General features: G+C 43.5%; 1 long non-coding RNA gene across 1 annotated transcript in view; it reads right to left on the reverse strand.

Moving 5' to 3' along the window:
- The window catches only part of LOC140258870 (uncharacterized), a 76,214-nt gene extending 62,536 nt beyond the window's left edge, over positions 1-13,678 (reverse strand). The window contains exon 1 of the long non-coding RNA XR_011905306.1: positions 13,607-13,678. This is a non-coding gene — a long non-coding RNA (uncharacterized lncRNA). The remainder of the gene's footprint in view (positions 1-13,606) is intronic.
- Positions 13,679-18,014: the final 4,336 nt, after the last annotated feature.

Below are 18,014 nucleotides of genomic sequence, written 5' to 3' on the forward strand. Positions count from 1 at the left end.
CACCACCAACCCATACTGTGAGCAGCAAGGAGAGCTGTAGGGAGCACCTTCACTTCGTTAGCCACAGTAATGACTTTGCCTCACACCAGGGGATCAATGAACTACATGGGGGATGCACCAGAGCTGGCTTCATCCCCAGGCACCTCCTCATGACCAGAGCTGTATCTCCAAGAGATAATGAGATAAGAGATGTGGAATTACCCATGCTGAGCCCCGTGCTCCCCACTGTGCTGCCCAGACTGCCCAAGTCCACACCAGCCCAGACAGGATGGCACAGGGTTCCGTGCTGTCACCGCTCCAGATTTTACTGACTTTGACAGTATTTGCTAACCAACATGTTCAAGAGTTTGCAGGCATGTCAGTCCCCATCATTTCTGGCAATGGCACGTTGCATCGTCCAGAAAAAATATAAAAATAAAAAGCTTGTCAGTCTCTCTCCTATTTCCCTTTGTACTTTGAGTTGTAAAAAGAAGCAGAAGGCAGTAATGATCTGATGAGCCTCAGAACTGCACAGTTAGGCTAGCAGAAATACTTCAGGAAAATGGTGTACACATGCCAGGAGATGTAAAAGATTCAGGAAATAATGGCAGAAACTAGAAACGAATTCATTTTAGAAGAAAAAGGGAAGCAGTTGCACAGTTATGATGCTGTATCAGTAAGACATATTAAAAACTCAAATGAGTCTCAATGTCAGCCAACACACTGCCATAACAAATGAACACGGTGACAAAAGGTCGCCTTTGTTGCTAAGCTGACAAAAATAAATTAGTCACCTGTCACTACTTGCTTAGAATTCACCAACACATCAATTTCTGAGGAACGAACAGAAAATAGCCAGGATATTTTTTCATTAGAGCATTGTGCAGAGGGAGCAAAGTGCTCCATCTTCATTTGTGCAACGACTTAATCCCCTGCTGTGCAGGAAATGCCTCCTTGGGGCAGTAAGGTGCCAGCTGGCCCTGGGGACACAAAGCATCCTGAGCTGATGAAGGCAGCCACAAGTGTCTGAGGACAGGTGCCAGAGGTGACCCTGCGTTGCAGCTGCAAGGAACCACACCAGAGCAAACCCCAACCCAAAACTTATTGGTAGGAAGGAGCTGAGAAATCATTACAAGTAACAAGCCTGGGAAAGCAACAATCCTGCCACAGACAATTCACAAACCAAAAAAGGAGGCAGTACGCGCTCAGTCAGTGGTTTGCTACAAATTATTTGCCAAGGGCCACTGTTGCTGCTAAAGCAATCAGCCAAGATGCACCACCCGCAGCAATGCAGGAACACAGTGAAGACTAACAAGCTGCTACACACAGCACTTTAATTAGGCCAAACGAGGAAACGATAATAAACCAGCGGGTCAAAAGAAAAATGAGAGAGATCCGTAACTGAACAGAATCAAGTTATTTCTTTTTACCATGACAAGATAAAACCTTCTAAAATGAGAATTCTGAAGTGCAATGATCCCAAACTTGCACCAAATAGGAGTGCATGAGAGCCAACAGCCCACTCAGCCAGCAGCATGTTGGCTCCAGTCCTATCAAACACAGCAATCTGTGGTGTTTCACACTCAGCAACAAACTGCTGAGCAGAGCTGCTGTAAGCTGAGAGGCAAAGACAGGTGTGCAGCCGCTGGAAATGTTCTCTCAGGGCTCACGGCACAGAGAATTCTTTCAGACTCGATCCTTAAGGCTGAGAAATATCTATCATGCTTAGCTATCGAAACAGGGATTTTATGAAAGTGTGATCATGAGGAATGTGACTGGAAGTTGATGTGTTATTGCTTAATTTAGAGAGAAGAAGGTGCTTTTTTTGTTTTGTTTTTTGTTTTTTTGTTCACACAATCTGCCAGCCTAGAAACCCAAGGAATAAAGGTAGAAGCTGCAGATGGCTTTTATAATGGCTGATACTCAAGCCACAGAGGAGCAAGAAGGACAGAGGCCATACAAAACAAGCAGCACTATTGCTGTGGCTGAGCAATAGCCAAACCAACAGCGGCACTCTGTAAAAACAGAAAGCTCGAGAACTTCCCTAACCTGTTGCAATAGGGATTGGCTGCAGCAGGACAGGACACAGCTGGGCAAAGGGAGCTGCCACAACCCTCAGGCACGTTTGGATAGGACCCAAAGTATTTCTTGGAGGAAGGAGGATTGCCCTGTATGAAAATGGACTGTTGGGAGTAGGTTGTTGGTAGGAACCAGCAGAACAACATGGCTGCACAAACTGCAGCCTCCAGGAAAAACTACTTAAAAATTGCCTTCACATATGCAGCAGTTCTTGTGCTAACTCTTATCCTTTCTTTCCCCCTCCTTTTTCACTCCTAAAGGACATGAGAAAGAGTAGAAGGTAATTTACTTATAGTCAGTAGAGAGAAAACAAGCTGGGATGAGAGATGCAAGGCTCAGCAGGACAAGCGTGAGCTTCTGCTGGCAAAGCAGCCCCTGAGCTGACCGGCTGAGCTCACTGGGTAGCTTGAAAGGGCTGCTCTGCTTATCTTGCTCCAGCAGAGCGTAGGTGTACTGGACACAGAACAGAACAGCTCTCAATACAGAGGCTACTTCAATGTTTTCCTCTTAAATAACTACATCAAAAAACCACATTTACACAAGCAAACAGCTGGAACTGAGTTTCCAAGTGGGACTGGTAACACGTGGATTGACAGGAGACTCGTTAGAAGGCAAAAGAAAAAAAAAAAAAAAGTTTAAATTCTATTTGTTAAAAATATACTCACAGTTGTTTAATTGCATTTTTTGTTTTTCAACACCATCGTCTTTGCAGCATTACCTCAAAGCCAGTGCAAATCTTGCAATGTACTCTCCTGCGAGGTGTCCATAGAGGTCTGCCTGGTGACACACCTGCAGGCAGGGAGGGGGCCATGAGCTCTACCCTCTGTGGGGACACTCACTAAGCAGAGCCCATCCAGCAATGCTGGGGAAAGGCCACTTTGTTCCCACTGCTCAGCCAGCGAGAGCCAGACATGCCTGCGGAACTGGGATTGAGGACCAAGAATTCATCCAATGGATCCTGGGCTCAAAGTCAGCGTTGCTCTTTCATGTAACTAGATACCAACAAAACCCAATCAGTACTGAGGGCTGAACCTGCAGCTCTTACTCCCCAGAGCCTCATTTGGATCCCATCCACAGAAAAAAGAAAGCCATTGCAGCTGGATAAATACATTTCTGCCTGATATTACACCTATTGCATCTACCTGATCACTAAGAGAACGTGGGGTTAGAGATGTTCAAAAGCAGTCCACAAAGCAAAACTGAAGACACGGCTGCTCTCCATTAGGTACAGAGTGCCCTACATGCCAGCAAGTCCCAGGCAGTTCCTACACTGAAGAATCAGCCCTGTCATAAAACCACAGAGGGCTGCTTTGGCACACATCAAAAGATACAGTTCAATTCTTTATGCCTATTCAAAACAAACATAAAACAACAGTGCATCAAAACAGCAGGACTCTGCAACTGTTTTAGGTTCATAAAACCACTGTTATAAATATGCATAAACAGCTTGAGTAGATCTGGCTGTTGACTCCAAAGAATAATCAGTGAAGGATCTGTCAGTAAAACACTACAAGCAAACCATTTTCTTGCTAGATACTCTAAACACTCGGCAAGATCCCAGGGACTTTTCCAGAATGTCAGAGGGAAGGAGGAGGGAAAAGTAGAAGGAATGAGGAAAAAAAGAATCATTCTGGTAAAATCCACTCTTAGTCTTATTAAGCATACTTTCCACTTTGAAACACTTAGCTAGGCATGGGAGTATACCCTGTGACAGCAAATCAGAAGTTAAAACAGTTTTGACTGATCCCACACAAGAGTGCTTCCTCCTTCCCACCCACTCCAAGGAACTTTCCTTTAAGGGAAACCTGACTTTAAAAAATCTCAGTCAGCTCTTGAGCAACGAGGTTCTTGTAAGACAGAGCAAAAGGGAGGAGATCTCAGCTGTGATGACTTTCTGAATTGATGCCAGTTCAGCTGTATAGAAGCACCCTTCAGACTGAACCAGATCTGGCATATCCAAGATACATTCAGTCAAAATAACACAGGAGACTCATGGATATCATGTCTAGATACATTCAATAATCATCTTCTGCAGTTCACAGAAAAGATTTACTTCAGAATAGCTTCAGAGCACTTAGATTCTACAGTTTTCCTCATTTGCAGAGAATCAGCTGTTTCTTGGCTATTCCAAGACACAACATTACCCTAGGAAATAACATACTATCAGGGAGCACCAATAACCAGGCTGTTATTTAAGGCCACACAGGCAAGTCCAGCAGGGTCCCTCATCCTTCCATCCTGGGTCTACATAGACTGTTCACAGCAGGACATTTCCTTGACCAATTTCTCGTGTCAAGGTGGCAGAGTTGACAGACACGGTTGCACAGGGCAGTAATGTGATACAGACACTGTTGCACAGGGTGGTAGTGTGATACAGACACTGTTGCACAGGGTGGTAGTGTGATACACATACACAAGATGCTGGGGGGGAAGAGAGGGCAGTCAGGGCAATCTAATGGCAGTGCTGGTCTGAGCTATCTGAGAAAAAATGTGAAACAAAAATAAAGCTTGCTGACATGCTCAGTCTGCCTTAGGCGAGGGCAGCTGCCTGCAGGGACAACGCTCTCCTGCTTTCACACTCACCAACATCAAACAAGCAAGTTCAAATAGCAATGCATCAACCAAGCTGCCACCCTGATAGCCTTCACTGTTATTGCATGACCCCTTAGAGTTCACTGGAATCAGAAACAAAGACTTTTCATGCACTAGCATCCATAAGGGGGGGAACAGGCAAGGAAAAAGCAAACCAGTGATGCAAGAGATGCCTCAAACTGAGTCTATCTATTACGACAGCGTGAGTTGCAAGGAAGCCTCAAGGTCGTCTGCATGTGTATATGCCATAGATTCCAGAATTACACTTAGGGGAGAGCTACGTCCTTCATTTTAAAAGCTATCATATTTGTGTGAAGAAGAGTTTACCCTGACCTGGATAGCTGGCCTTCACATGGTACTCCTGGGGAAAGCTGACCTGCCCACGTGTTCATCAGGGATCTAACACACATACACCCATAGCACATGGTTAGACAAGTATTTCTGCACTGTTGCAGCTGCAAGTGGTAACACAGAGTTTATTCTGCACATCCAAGAAGGAAATGAAAAAATGACTAATCACCAGCAGAAGATTAACGACACCCTGTCTCTTACTTAAATCCCAGATCACTGCAGAGGCTGCACACCGAGATGCTGCTCTGTAGTGCAACAGCACCTCTAAGAGATCCACAAATATTTTTCTTTGCTGTAATTCTACTACATGCATCTCAGCTGCTTTGCTTTCAGAGTGACCCAGCAGAGGACTCCAAACAACCCCTGGCTGTAGGACAGTGCTTCCCCAGCACCCCAGTGCACTCAGACTGATGGTGATCAGCACAGAGCAACATCTCTGGGCTGTTCCCAGGGGTTGGATGCACAATGACTGCCCGATTTAGGCAGAAGCCCAGACTTCCACCAAGAACATCTCAGGGCTCTACAAATCCCAGTAGATACAACCAGCTGCTTTAAAGAGCCCCTGATATGTTCAACAGGCTTTATGAAATACTCCAGACAGCTTTTTCCTCCCCACAGCCCACCCCAGAAGGTGAAGAATAGCCCCTCCTTTGATGGCACCAGTTGAACAGCTGCTTCGTGTAGGCAGAGCCTCATCAAGAGCTGAGGTCAATGGTTCAGTGGCTCAGCTGGGATAATGTCACTAGCTTATTTTTCTTCAGTGATGTTTTTTGAAGTGTAATGGGCATTTGCTGGAGTAATTCAAACAATTGGTAACTTATTTACAGTTCTGGTACAAAGGGACCTATTCTTCATAATCACCACATGGCCTCAGCTCAGAGACCACTGGCAGAGTTATTAAGTGTTCACCCCCACTAAAATCCAACCTGGAGTGCAAACAATCTGGAAAACTATCTCTTGACCAAATCCTCCCCAGGACAGCCTTCTGATCAACCTTTCCTTTAGGAGATCGGTGAATAAGAAGGGATATGGAAATAGAAAGGGTAGAAGTTAAAGAAGACAGAGAAAGAACACCTGATCCACTGATCAGAGCAACCCAACACAGCCCCAGCTGGCAGAGCTGATACTGCTACACACACTTCCACTCACACCAGCTCAAAAGGTGTGATGCAGCACACACAGCTTCCTGAAACATTCATGAGGAACGCAGAGACAGCTCGAGTCAGCCAAATCAAGGGACAAGACCAGGTCTCTTCTGGATTCATGTAGAGCTACAGAGGTTGCATTAGGTAAAGTCATGCTCCCCTCAAAAGTTAGAGTAAATTCAAATATCAAAGCATGCACCTTTTAAGATGACAGAAAGAAAGGATCAGAAAGATATAGAAAGGAAATAAAAATAAATACAATGTGGAATTGAGAGGATACTCAAATATACAAAGGGCAGAAAAATACACTTGCCTAGTGAAAAAGCAAACATGGAGATGTAGCCTTCAAATGCCTACTCGTGTACATCCACAGCAGAGCAGTAACTACCTATATGCTACTGCTCCAACACTTGGTAGCAGCTCCATATAGATACCTACACTGCATGAGAACGAAGATGCTTGTGCATCAGCAAAACTATTCACTGCTCAGAAAGATTAATTCTTCATTTTAAAACACGCAAACAACTTGCAAAGTAGCAAAGACAGATATAGCAAATGCTTTGTGTGTAGCGTGAGTAGCAAACAATCAGAGAAAGCTCTAGGCAGATCTTCTCATAAATTAAATAAATGCTAGCAAACCATGCAACAAAACCACCAGTGGATTGGCTCATAAAGAACTCTAAGAGAGGGCTTGGTGTTGGGTATCTTGTTTGCAAGGAACTTGCCCACCTGTAATGCTGAAGTACCTGACAGGCTCAGTGCTGTGTTTACCAGGAAGTATCACAGCAAGAACCTTTTATACCAGTTTGGATTGGCAGCTTTACCTACTCCTTCCACGTAAAGCAAGTAGAAAAAAGAAAAAAAGAATTATAAGGGGATGCAATGGGCAAGATGAAAATAGTTTCAGAACCAACAGAAGCGTTCCTAAGCACAGGACAATTCATTCTTTTTTTCTGTATGGCAAAGAGAGAAAGTGGCATGAATGGGTCTAAGCAGCATCAGCATGTTCAGCCAGAAGCAGGATCCCAGGACCTGAAGCACACCCATTTTTGTCTCATACACATAAACAAGGAGAGCACCAGAGGGCAGCTTGCTCTGCACAGAGTTCACAGTGGGGGCACATTACTATTTACAACACAGCACATTAAATGACAGTGACACATACCACTCAGAGGTGATCATTATTACCGGCTGCTTAAGGGATGATTTGAGAAATGATCTGTAAATTTAATTTTTAATTAAGCCAGAAGCCCTAAGGGCCTTCTGAGTTCAAGCACTGAGGGGGAGAGAAGGGGGAAATCAATTCTTGGTGATGGAGAGGTCTAGCAGAATCTAATAGGCCTGGGTAATACATCAAGAAGCTTTTAAGATCAGTCACACAGCTCAGAGGAAAGCCTAAAACCCAATTTCAGATTAAAAAATATGCTGTAAAGTGGAATGGATAGTCACCATTGTTCAAGCCTCTGGAAAGCTACTGTCTTGAGCTCTGACACACAAATTACTCAGAAAATAGATAAATGATCAGCTCCAGTGTTCAGGACTTCACAGGGAAGCCCTTCTTCTCAGCTCCAACTAACTTGGAAAAGTAGCTGTATTCAAATGACCTTGCAACTACACTAAAGCTTCGGTATAGTCAGGAAGATCTACACTAGCTAATAAGAATTAGTCATCAAAATCTCATGGAAGGTGACTGTGCTAAGGGAGGAAAAGCATTCCCTTGATGCATGGAACAGGTCCATCACAGTGACTGCAGCTGGACAAGCCCTGACACTTGAGTCCTTCCCATCAGCACAGCACATTTTCAATAAATCAGAAGTAGAAGATTTCTTTCATCCCATCTCTTGATTTCAAGTTCGTGGGATCAGATGGGTTGAACCCAAGGGCACCAACATGACAAGTTGATGTCATAGCCACTCCTATCACCTCTGAGTAGTTGTCATGATGAAGGGAGAACCCCAATGACTGCAGAGAAACTAACATTGCACCTATCTTCAGAAAAGGGCAGAAAGAGAGCCTGGATAGTCAGCTTTACTTTGGTTGGTGTGAAAATCAGAGAGTCCTCTGGGTCTGGGCTTGAAGTAGACAGAAGCAACTGGAACTGCTTATTGTGGACTAGCCAAAGGTGAATTGGACTGACTGACCCAACTGCCTACTATGGAAGTATGAATGGAGCTGTGGAGGGGAAAGCAGTAGATGTCATTTACCTTGATGTCTACAGCTTCTCCTTTTCAGCACAGTTTCCCACAGTCTTGTATAAAACTTAAGGTACAGTTCAGATTGCAACTAGATGGCTAAGCAGCAGGTTGGGAGGGCTGAGGTAGGAGCTAACAGGGAAGCCACTGCCAAGCAGGGTTCTGCATAGGTCTGTTCTGAAATCAGTCCTCTTCCATCAGGGACATACAAGAGCTGACAATAGCCATCTCACCAGGCTTGTAACTGACATCCAGGTGATGGAAGAGCTGATATGCTCAGGGCAGGGCTGGCTCTCAGAGGGACTCAGGCACAGACTGTGGGAAAACATCCAACTCCCTCCTTGAGGAAGCACCTAATGCCATTTGTACATTTTCAAGAAGAAAGTTGGGCAGAGAAAATAAGCAAGAAATGAGATGAATGGTCTTGTTTTCACAAACCTTCTCTTCTAAGAAACAAGTCATTTATCAAAGTGCTGTAATCCCACCAACTGTCATAACACTTAGTCTAATTACATCTGGAGAACAATAAGCTGTATGTTAAAGAAGAAACCATCTGCAACACGGTTGGTAAAGAAATTCTTAACCTACACATCCAAATGCAAACACAAATACCATCAAGCAAGGGCTCAGTGGCATTTAAAACAGCTGCATCACATTTTGCATTTAGAAAACTCACATTTTTTTCCTATGTTTTCATAAAATATCATTCCTAGTGTATTCATCTACATCAGAAAAGGTCCAAAGCACACTTTCAGGTTATGTGTTGATTGAGAGGAGGACAGAATACATCTTTTGATAAAACATAAACCATATCTGAGTGTTTTCAAAAGTGCAAAAGAGCTGACTGGGCTGAGGCCACACACTGCACTTTGCCGAGAGCCATAACAAAATTACTTACAACTGCTAACTTCAAACCTTGAAGGAAATTGCCTTCAAACCTCACATTTTAAAACCCACTGGAGATAAACCACTCCTTCCTGCAGGGGTTTCAGTGGGATATCGGGGAGGACACACTGCAAAGCAGGACTGAGCAGCAGCACACTCACAACAGATCATTTGCTGTGGGGAGGACACAGTACTGCTGCTCAGGTGCTGACACTGCCCAATTCAACACTAGATGCTTGAGTTTGCAGTGATACCAGGACTGCACATTTCATTAATGCACTAAAAGCAAAGAAACAGAGAGGAGGACGAGACAACCTCACCAGCAGCGTAGCAGATTATTTAATAAAACAGTTCATCTGAATTCCTGATACAGGGATCCTGCCACACACTTGAGGTTCATTCTGCCACACTTTGAGGTAGATCAAAACAAAATATACACTAAAACAGAACAATATACACAAAGCAGGAGCATGGATACAGTTGGACTAGATGACCTTGGAGGTCTCGATGACTTTATGATTCACTGGAACTAAGATAGACTGATATTGGTGAGCACCTCAAAAATGACTGGAGACAAAGCTTTTCCAGTGTGTTAGGGCATAACTTAATAGCACTCTGAAAGAAATACTGTAGTGTGCAACTGCAGATTTTCCATCACTACCCTAAGCGTATATAACCTTGTTGTTGGCAGAAATGCAAGGAAGAAATCAAGCTAGAGGAAAATACATAAAGACAAGTCTATTGTTCCTATATGAGAAGGTACTTCCCAGTGCATCCCCTTCCTCTGACTTGTACTGAGTGTCTTTGGTCCCCACTGAAGAACACAGGCTTAGGACTCTAGAAATAACTGTTGCTATGGATCCACAACAAAACATTACAGATCAGTTGGAAAGAATAAAAATTATTCAGTGTAAAATTCTGCAGTTTTGAAACTTAAAAATCTTTCTTATCTCAACTGAAGAGAACTGGAAGGATAATTTTACACAATTTATAACCTTCTTATAGAAAAAGTACATTCTCTGATGAAGAAATAAGAAAGCTGAAAACCAGACATCAGAAGATAGTAGTTTCAGACTCAGTCAAACTCAGTTTAACTCAATGGAACTCTGGCAGCAACGTGCCACCTCCAGTGCTGTTATTTACCTGGGCAGGCACTGGGCAGTAGCTCAGGCCTCCTCGAACTCCCACTCCAAGATCCCAACAGAACCTGAGCCTCCTCTGCAGAGAGGGAAAGCAGATCCCAGGGGACTGGAGAATTAAAAACAAAAATGAGTAGCACCAGTTGCTGGTGCTTTTGCAGACAGGCAGGACAGCCCCAGAAGCAGTGGGAGCAAGGCACCATCGGACGTGCAGAGCCCCCTTTCCCAATCACTGCCAGCACTCTGCCCACAATTGCAGCTTGGTGAGCCAGGATCTCAACAAGGCAAAAATTAAAACAACTGGCCAGTGTGTTTGGGTTTTCTTTCCCTTGAGGTTAAAAAAGAAGCAAGAGAGACCCTTGGGAGAGTGGGGGACCTCTAACTTTTTCAGGGTTATTATCACCAGTTTGGGGAGAAAACTCTGAAAGTAAGAAAAGATTTTGTTATGATACTCCTTACAAGTGATCAATTCTGGTTATTTTTCAGTTAAGATAAAGGAGAAAAGTTGATAGAAAAATCTGATGAGAAACCTTGCTTCAACTTTTTTTTTCTCCACAACTTCATTAGGAGGAAGCTGAGAATGCCTCCCCCATAAACCCCTACTTTTTACAGCTATTCCAACTTCTCCTGTGAAAGAATGAGGGAAGTGAGAAATAACAAGTCCTAGATTTGAGGCAAAAATAAGATTTCGACCAAAATGCATTACATAAAAATCCTACATAGAAGTTATTACTTTTTAAAATAAAACCCATTACTCAACAATCTCTTTTTTTAAATTTTATTTATAGATGTTTGACTACCAGTCTAGAATTCACTGATGTTTTGCAAGTATAAATTCAGCAGTCTGTAATGCCTTAAATTACACATTTAAATCTTCATACAGATGCCTGTTATTCACTCAGTTTTTGTACCACTACAGAGCCTGCCAGTATCCACCCAGGTAGAAAAGTATCACCAGCCCCTGGCCCTTGAACACCCAGTAAGAGTGTCCACTCACACAACCCACTTGCTCACAAACCTTTAACATGTCTTAAAAAAAAAAAAATGTCTGTAAGACTCCTGAACTGGTTGAAATAATTTGGAGACAACTTTTGTTATTATTAAGATATGCACTAAGCTCCTCCATAGATGCTGTCCTTGTTGCACCTGTACGCAGCCCTCCTCTTTAGGGCCAGCCCAAGCCCCAGCCTCCTCCTTCACTCTTAGCTCATTTATTTCAGGGTGACCACATCTACCTGACAGGATGCATGCCCGCAGGTTAGCTAAGAGAACAATGTCTAGAAGACAGTGGCTGCGTGGGTTTGAGTTTTTTGCTATTGTATCGTATTGGTTTTCAGCTGGAAGCAGGATGCTGACTATGAAAAACAGATGATGCGTCGGCAGGAACTGAGGAGTCTGAGTAACATAGATAGAATCAACCTCCTGAGGTGTTCCTTGGAAAAAAAGCCATAACCACTGCTTCTGCCTGAAGCCTACACTTTCCCCAAATACAGCTTTAAGGTCAGAGAAATGAGAATATTATTCAGTCACCACAGGCTCCCAGAGCTGGCCCTGCAGCACAGGGGATATCTGCAGTCAGAGGCTCTCTGCACCACAGCCCAGCTTCTGCTCTGAAGTGTAAATGTGAAGCTGGTAGGAGCCATCCACCGGTAGGATGCCATCAGCACAAATATCATAAATCCCATCTTCTCCAGCTTAACACAAGTCTTCAGCTCAAACATAGGAACAATCTAGACCCAAAGAGGAAGCCCCCAGAACAGAGTTATTTTCTTTCCAACAAGTGTACAAATATTTTCCTTTAACAAGGACGTGGAGAGCATAAAACTATTAATTTTGTTGGTATTCAACGATGCCAGTATGAGAAAATTCCCTGGTTACGCAGTGTTAGCATTGCAGAGCTCATAATTAAACTGCAATTCCTTTACAACTTGAGACAAGTTCCAGACAGTGGGATGAAAATACATTTCGAACAGATCTTCAGCATTCAGGACCATCTGTTTTCTTTTCGTGCAAAGTATTTTTATTTGCTGCAAGTAATAAACTTAAACAGATTCTTAAGAGGTTTGTTATTAATAAAAGAATTCGAGAAATTCACAGAGGAGTGAAAGAACCACATTCTGCAGCCTGATTCTGCTCCAGAGAGAACTAAGCAAGTGCACTGAAGGTACTGCTTTCTTTGATGGCCCTCAGTCCACTTTTAGGTCTCTGAATATAGAGGATTTCACCTTCAACACAAAATCAAATCACCCTCTGTATAACACTTGTTAGGACAGAAAGAATTTTTACATCTGAGTTTTAAGTAGGAATATACTGGCACATGTGCAAAGTGCAATTAGGCTGGAGCTTAGTCAAGACATCAGGGTTAATGCAGTTAAATGCCACAAACTCTTCATAAGTACAGTCACAGTGGGCACCACGGGTCCCCTCTGAAGGAGGACACCTACCATCCTGCCACAGTGAGAGCTCCTTTCACTGCCCTGGGGCTTCACACCAAGACAGAGACTGTATATGTGATACCATAATGGCATACCAGGACCTGAACGAGGTACCTACTGTACCCCTGGTCAGTAAAATACTCTTTGCACTACAGTAAGAGGCTGCACCACCAGTGAAAAAAATCAGCAAGTTTTATGCAAAGATAGCAACCTTCAGTCATTTGTTATGTCTATTATTAAAGCTGCATTTTGGATGTGACAGACGTGTGAAATACATCAACAGCAACTGGCAGAAACAAAGCATCATTTGCATTATAAAATCATCAGTAAATAAAAGAGACTCTTCTCCTTGGTTCTCCTTTTGCTCACAACCAATCACAGCAATCCACACAGATCAGGCTGTAACATTTTCTCTCTGCCATCCCCATGCTGCCATAGTCCTGACTTCTCACCACAGAAAACCTGGAGGAGACCAACCGGCAGCACAGCACATGGCCAGGGCCTCACACACAACAGAACACCTCCAGCTCCCCAAACGTCCCTGGAGCAGCCATCAGCAGCATCAAGCCTCAAGCCCCTACCATGTTACTTAACAGAACCTGGAAACATGCTCACATAAGCAAACAACTGCCCTCCAAACTAACACAGAAAACAGGCTCCAGCCTTCCTGAAAGCTGAGCTCTTCATGAGAAAGACCAAAAGAATCAGTGCTTTCAAGCAGCCTTACAGCAGGCTGCTCAGCTCCCAGCAGCCCACCTCAGCCTCCCCATTCCCCTCACAAGAAACCATCATTACAGCAAGGCACTCACCAGTTCGCCTGCAGTCCCATCACCACAGCTCCAAGGACAAAGCCCAACTGCTCTGTACCCCCAGAAATAGCCCTCCCCACACCTCAGGTCAGCACAGCCAGCTGAGCACCTCCCCCAGTTGATAGGGCCCACAGGTGCTACCTCAGGGCTGCTCATTAAGGCCCACCAATCACCAAAGGGTCATGAGTCAGCAGCAGCTGCCCCAAACGAACCGTGGGGGAGGAACGGGCACACAGTTATACAAGAGATTCCTTGCTGGCTCTCAAGTAAAAGCACCTGTGTGTGCTCTGCTTTTGCTTTCCACAAGCCTCCAACACAAAGGTGCTGTGAGACACCCAGAAATTACAGGTGCTGCTTTTAACACCAGTACCCAAACCTTTACCACTGCTGCTAGGACTTGAAATTTGCATCTTGGTGCAATAGCAGTGGAGTGCTGAAGTTTTGTGTGTCTGGCTGGGCCACGTCAGACTTCTATTTGCTGCAGCCAGTCCCTAAATCTGTATTGCATCTGCTGACTGCATAAATAATGAATAAAGCAATAAATTTGGCAGTGTTACCCAACGCTTTCGCTCGGCTTCTCTTGAACCTGTTAAATTCTGCTGTGATTCATCTGCGTGGCTGGGCTGCAGAGACATGTGGAGAAGGGGAGGGAGGGGGGAAGAGAATGAGGCTCTTTTGAACTCAGGATCTTACCCTGTTACTGTTAGATGTCTCCGATTTTCAGACAAATCTCAGGCAGCTATATTAGGTTTTCTTTTAAATGAAAGCCCGTGTCATCAAATTTTCTTCCAGGACAACGCCGACAGAGGTCACTCATTATTGAAGCTTATTCACTTCCCCACTGCCATGGTGATGCAGGGAGATGCCAGTGACTACTCATGGGGCAGGATGGCTGCTTGCCAAAGGTCTTGGATGGCCACAGCTTTGGCAGAAATGCTAAGCACAGACTGAAGTGCTGCTGGTGCAGACAGTGATTCAGGAGTCGCAGATTTTCAGGTCATCCTTTAAAAAGTGATGCATGATATAATTGATGAGTTTTCCAGCTGTTTCCTATGACTATGGTGAATTTCTAATTTAAAGTATTATCATATATATTACAGGGCAATACCTTCCAGACTGAATAAGGATGAAATCCATTGTGCTGGTATCAGGTAATCACATCCAATATTCAAGGCAAGAGCTATGCTATGGAATCCAATTCGACATAGAGAGCAAGACGAGGGAAAAGTGGTTTATTGCTTCTGTTTTCCAGAGCAGGACCTCCTCCTTTCTTGGCAGCTAAATTGGGCAGAGCTGAGAACACATCCCCTGACTCCCAGTCCGCTACCTTACCAAGACCACGCTCAACTATGGGAAGTGTGTTTAGCACCCAAACAAGGCCAGAGGCTGCCCCTCTTCGACAGTCCCCTTCAGAAGTACTATCTGGGTAGGTATTTCAGAAGAGACTAACATATTGAAGTGAACATCAGCAGAACAAGAATAGTCTAGTTTCAGTATGGGAATACTCCAGCAGTTAGATGCTGCATGTGCCTACAGCTCTGTAACACACTGTAGGGCTATAAATGTGGAAGATCTGGCAATGCAATCAAATACAGGCTCTCAACACATTTCTTTATGTAGTGTGGTATTTTTTCTTGCTGCTAGTTTTGCTTAATTCATCAGTCTAGTACCATAAACATAACAACAACGGTGCCACTGCTTACTCCGTACTCCCTGCCCTACCTCTGCTTTGACATTAAATTTCAAGGTGTCATCTGAGACCAAGCATAAAACAACAAATGACAGCACTTTGTAGACCAAATATGCAAACAGAATTTAGAGAAAAAGTACAAAATAAGTTTTATAAATATAAAGCCAGTTTTACATTGGGAAAAAATACCACTTCTTCCAGCTTCAATTAATTTCCTTCATTGCATGAATTGCTAAAGCTTTGCTTCTGCTACATGGCTTTTTTCCCAACAGAACAACTGCTTTCCATGCCATGCATTTTATCATTTTCTTCAGTCTTTATGCCTTTTGCCTGGATCTTATCACACTCGTAGCATTTCACGTGAATTTCTGCTTGTCCCAGCTGACTTGTTTGTTAATAGATGCTCCATCTTTGGCATATTTATTTCTGTTTCCCCAGTGTCAAAAGGAAATTATACAACACAGCAGTAAAATCACAGTTATGCTAATGAACAACTCCACAGCATGGATTTTTCTTATTTTAACAACAGAAAAAAAATCAACAGAAGCAATGTGCTACTCAGTTACCTTTCCAATCATGTTTCTCTTTTTCATTCTTATTCTTTTACTAAACGCTCAGCCGGTTTGTACCTTACACATCACTTTGTCAGCTTGATTGTGGCTTTGTTTTTTGCTTTGTTCTACCCTGCATTTTCAGCTGGCAGTACAAGAGGGTTATTCCTAGAATGCATGAGACACTGGGACCTGTCTTTTTACTCTAGAGCACTGCTATTTATTTTTTGCCATCTTATGCAGGAGCACTTGATATGCAGCGCTGCACCTGCTGTCAAGGAGACACTGACCTGGGACAAATCTCCAATCTGTATTTTGGTTTTGGAACCATAAACACAACATACTGGGAGCATAATCCTGCCCTGTCCTCCAAACAAGCATCTCTATTCTCAATGGCAGATGCAGTCTGATTCACCTGACTGCACTTGTTAATAATATGGAGGTAAGGTGTACTTTATCAATGGATGTGAGTCATTGTTCCCTTCTAGTAAAATCCTAAAAAAGATTTAACTCTTACCCAAGGAAGTCTGCAGAATACGTATTCAGAGAGAATAAAATATCTTTTTTTTTCCATTGTTCATAGAAGCTTTTATAAACTACCAGAGTCAACCTAAGGCATGGCAGAGAAGATTTACACAAAAAATCGTAATGAAATTCATCTGGATCTATTTACAAGACAGAATCTATTCAACAGGTATCTTTTAAGAACCTGCTTAGCAAAGCAGTACATATATAAAGCCAAGTTCCAAAATCAAAAAAACAGCATGGTGCCATTCCCCACACATCGTTCTTCTTAATGGTGCTTATACTTAGCTGTGAAATTCTTTAAACCAACCTGAGTAAATTCACACTAATGCCACTGCCTGCGCTGGGGCATCACCCTGCTGAGTGCCACAGACTGCAGTTGAGAAGCACTGCGGCTGGAGGCCAAGTTCTGCTCTTCCCACTGCCACCCCACCCAAGCGCAGTGGTCCTGCATATAAATTGCTTTAATCCCACCCAAGTTTCACGTCTGCAATACTCTGCTGGCCTTGACACAGATAAAAACCAATCAAATAGAAAAAAGCCTGTTTTATCTGCCCAAGGCAGGAAGAACTGATGAGAGGCACAGGCAATGTCTTTTCTGAGTGTACTTGCAAGACAAAACCCCACTGATGCCTCCTCTAAGTCCACCCAGGGCTTGCCTCAAACACAGGCAAGTAGCAAGTACAGGCAGTAAATTGGCCTTCAGCCTGCTCAGTTTGTACTGTAAATGCAGCCAGAGGGAGGGAGGGCAGAAGATGGCCTTGTCCTCCCTTGCTAACCTGCTGCATATCCACTCATGCATCCAGAAGCTGTAAGCCCTTTATCAGGCCACACCATGACAGCTCTATGCTGTTCTGCTTTCTATCTTCTGGTTGCTCTGTGTTCTGTCATCCACACGTTAACCAAACAGACAGCAACAGTTTACAAGCAATCACCAGGAAAACTCATCAGTCCTTCCAGTTAACGTTTCACTCTCTCAGGCTGTCCTGCACTCTAAGAAGTGTTGAAGTGCTTCCTCCAATTGACGTGAATGGTGGGTGGATGCTAACGCCCATTAGCGCAGCTGCATTAGAGGTATGCTTCATGGAAGCCATTAATATATCTTAAACTAAGTACATTTTTTTCTCCTGGCATTTTCTTTAATGTTTTTAAGCTTTAGAACTACCTTCTTTCCTTCCTTCCGAGAATATCAGCCTTTCCCTGCCAGAGCTCCAGCTGGAATAAATTTGGCCTCCAAACCCCGATTCAATTAAATAATGTGAACTTGTGCTTTCAGTTAAATAGACTATTCACATAGTTAACGTTCACAGATAAATATTTGGTTTGTGTATGATGTCAGATGCAATTCAAAGAAGGACATGCCCAAGTCCCACCTGTTCACCTGGGAAACAATGCATGCCCCAAACAAGCTTTTCTGAACATAGAAATACCCAGCTTCCCAAATGCTTGTTTAATTACAATCTGATGTCATGGAACATAAACAGCACAGAATAACATAATAACTTCAAATGTAGAACAGTAATATTTGAGTAGCTGAAGCGTGAATATAGTTCACCTAGGCAAGAGATAAATTACATTACTAAAGTAGGTTGCATTGTCTAATTAGTTTGAGTAGACATGACAGAAGATGGTATCGTTCAGA

Source organism: Excalfactoria chinensis, chromosome 14 (genome assembly GCF_039878825.1).
Source record: "Excalfactoria chinensis isolate bCotChi1 chromosome 14, bCotChi1.hap2, whole genome shotgun sequence".
Taxonomy (NCBI): Eukaryota; Metazoa; Chordata; class Aves; order Galliformes; family Phasianidae; genus Excalfactoria; species Excalfactoria chinensis.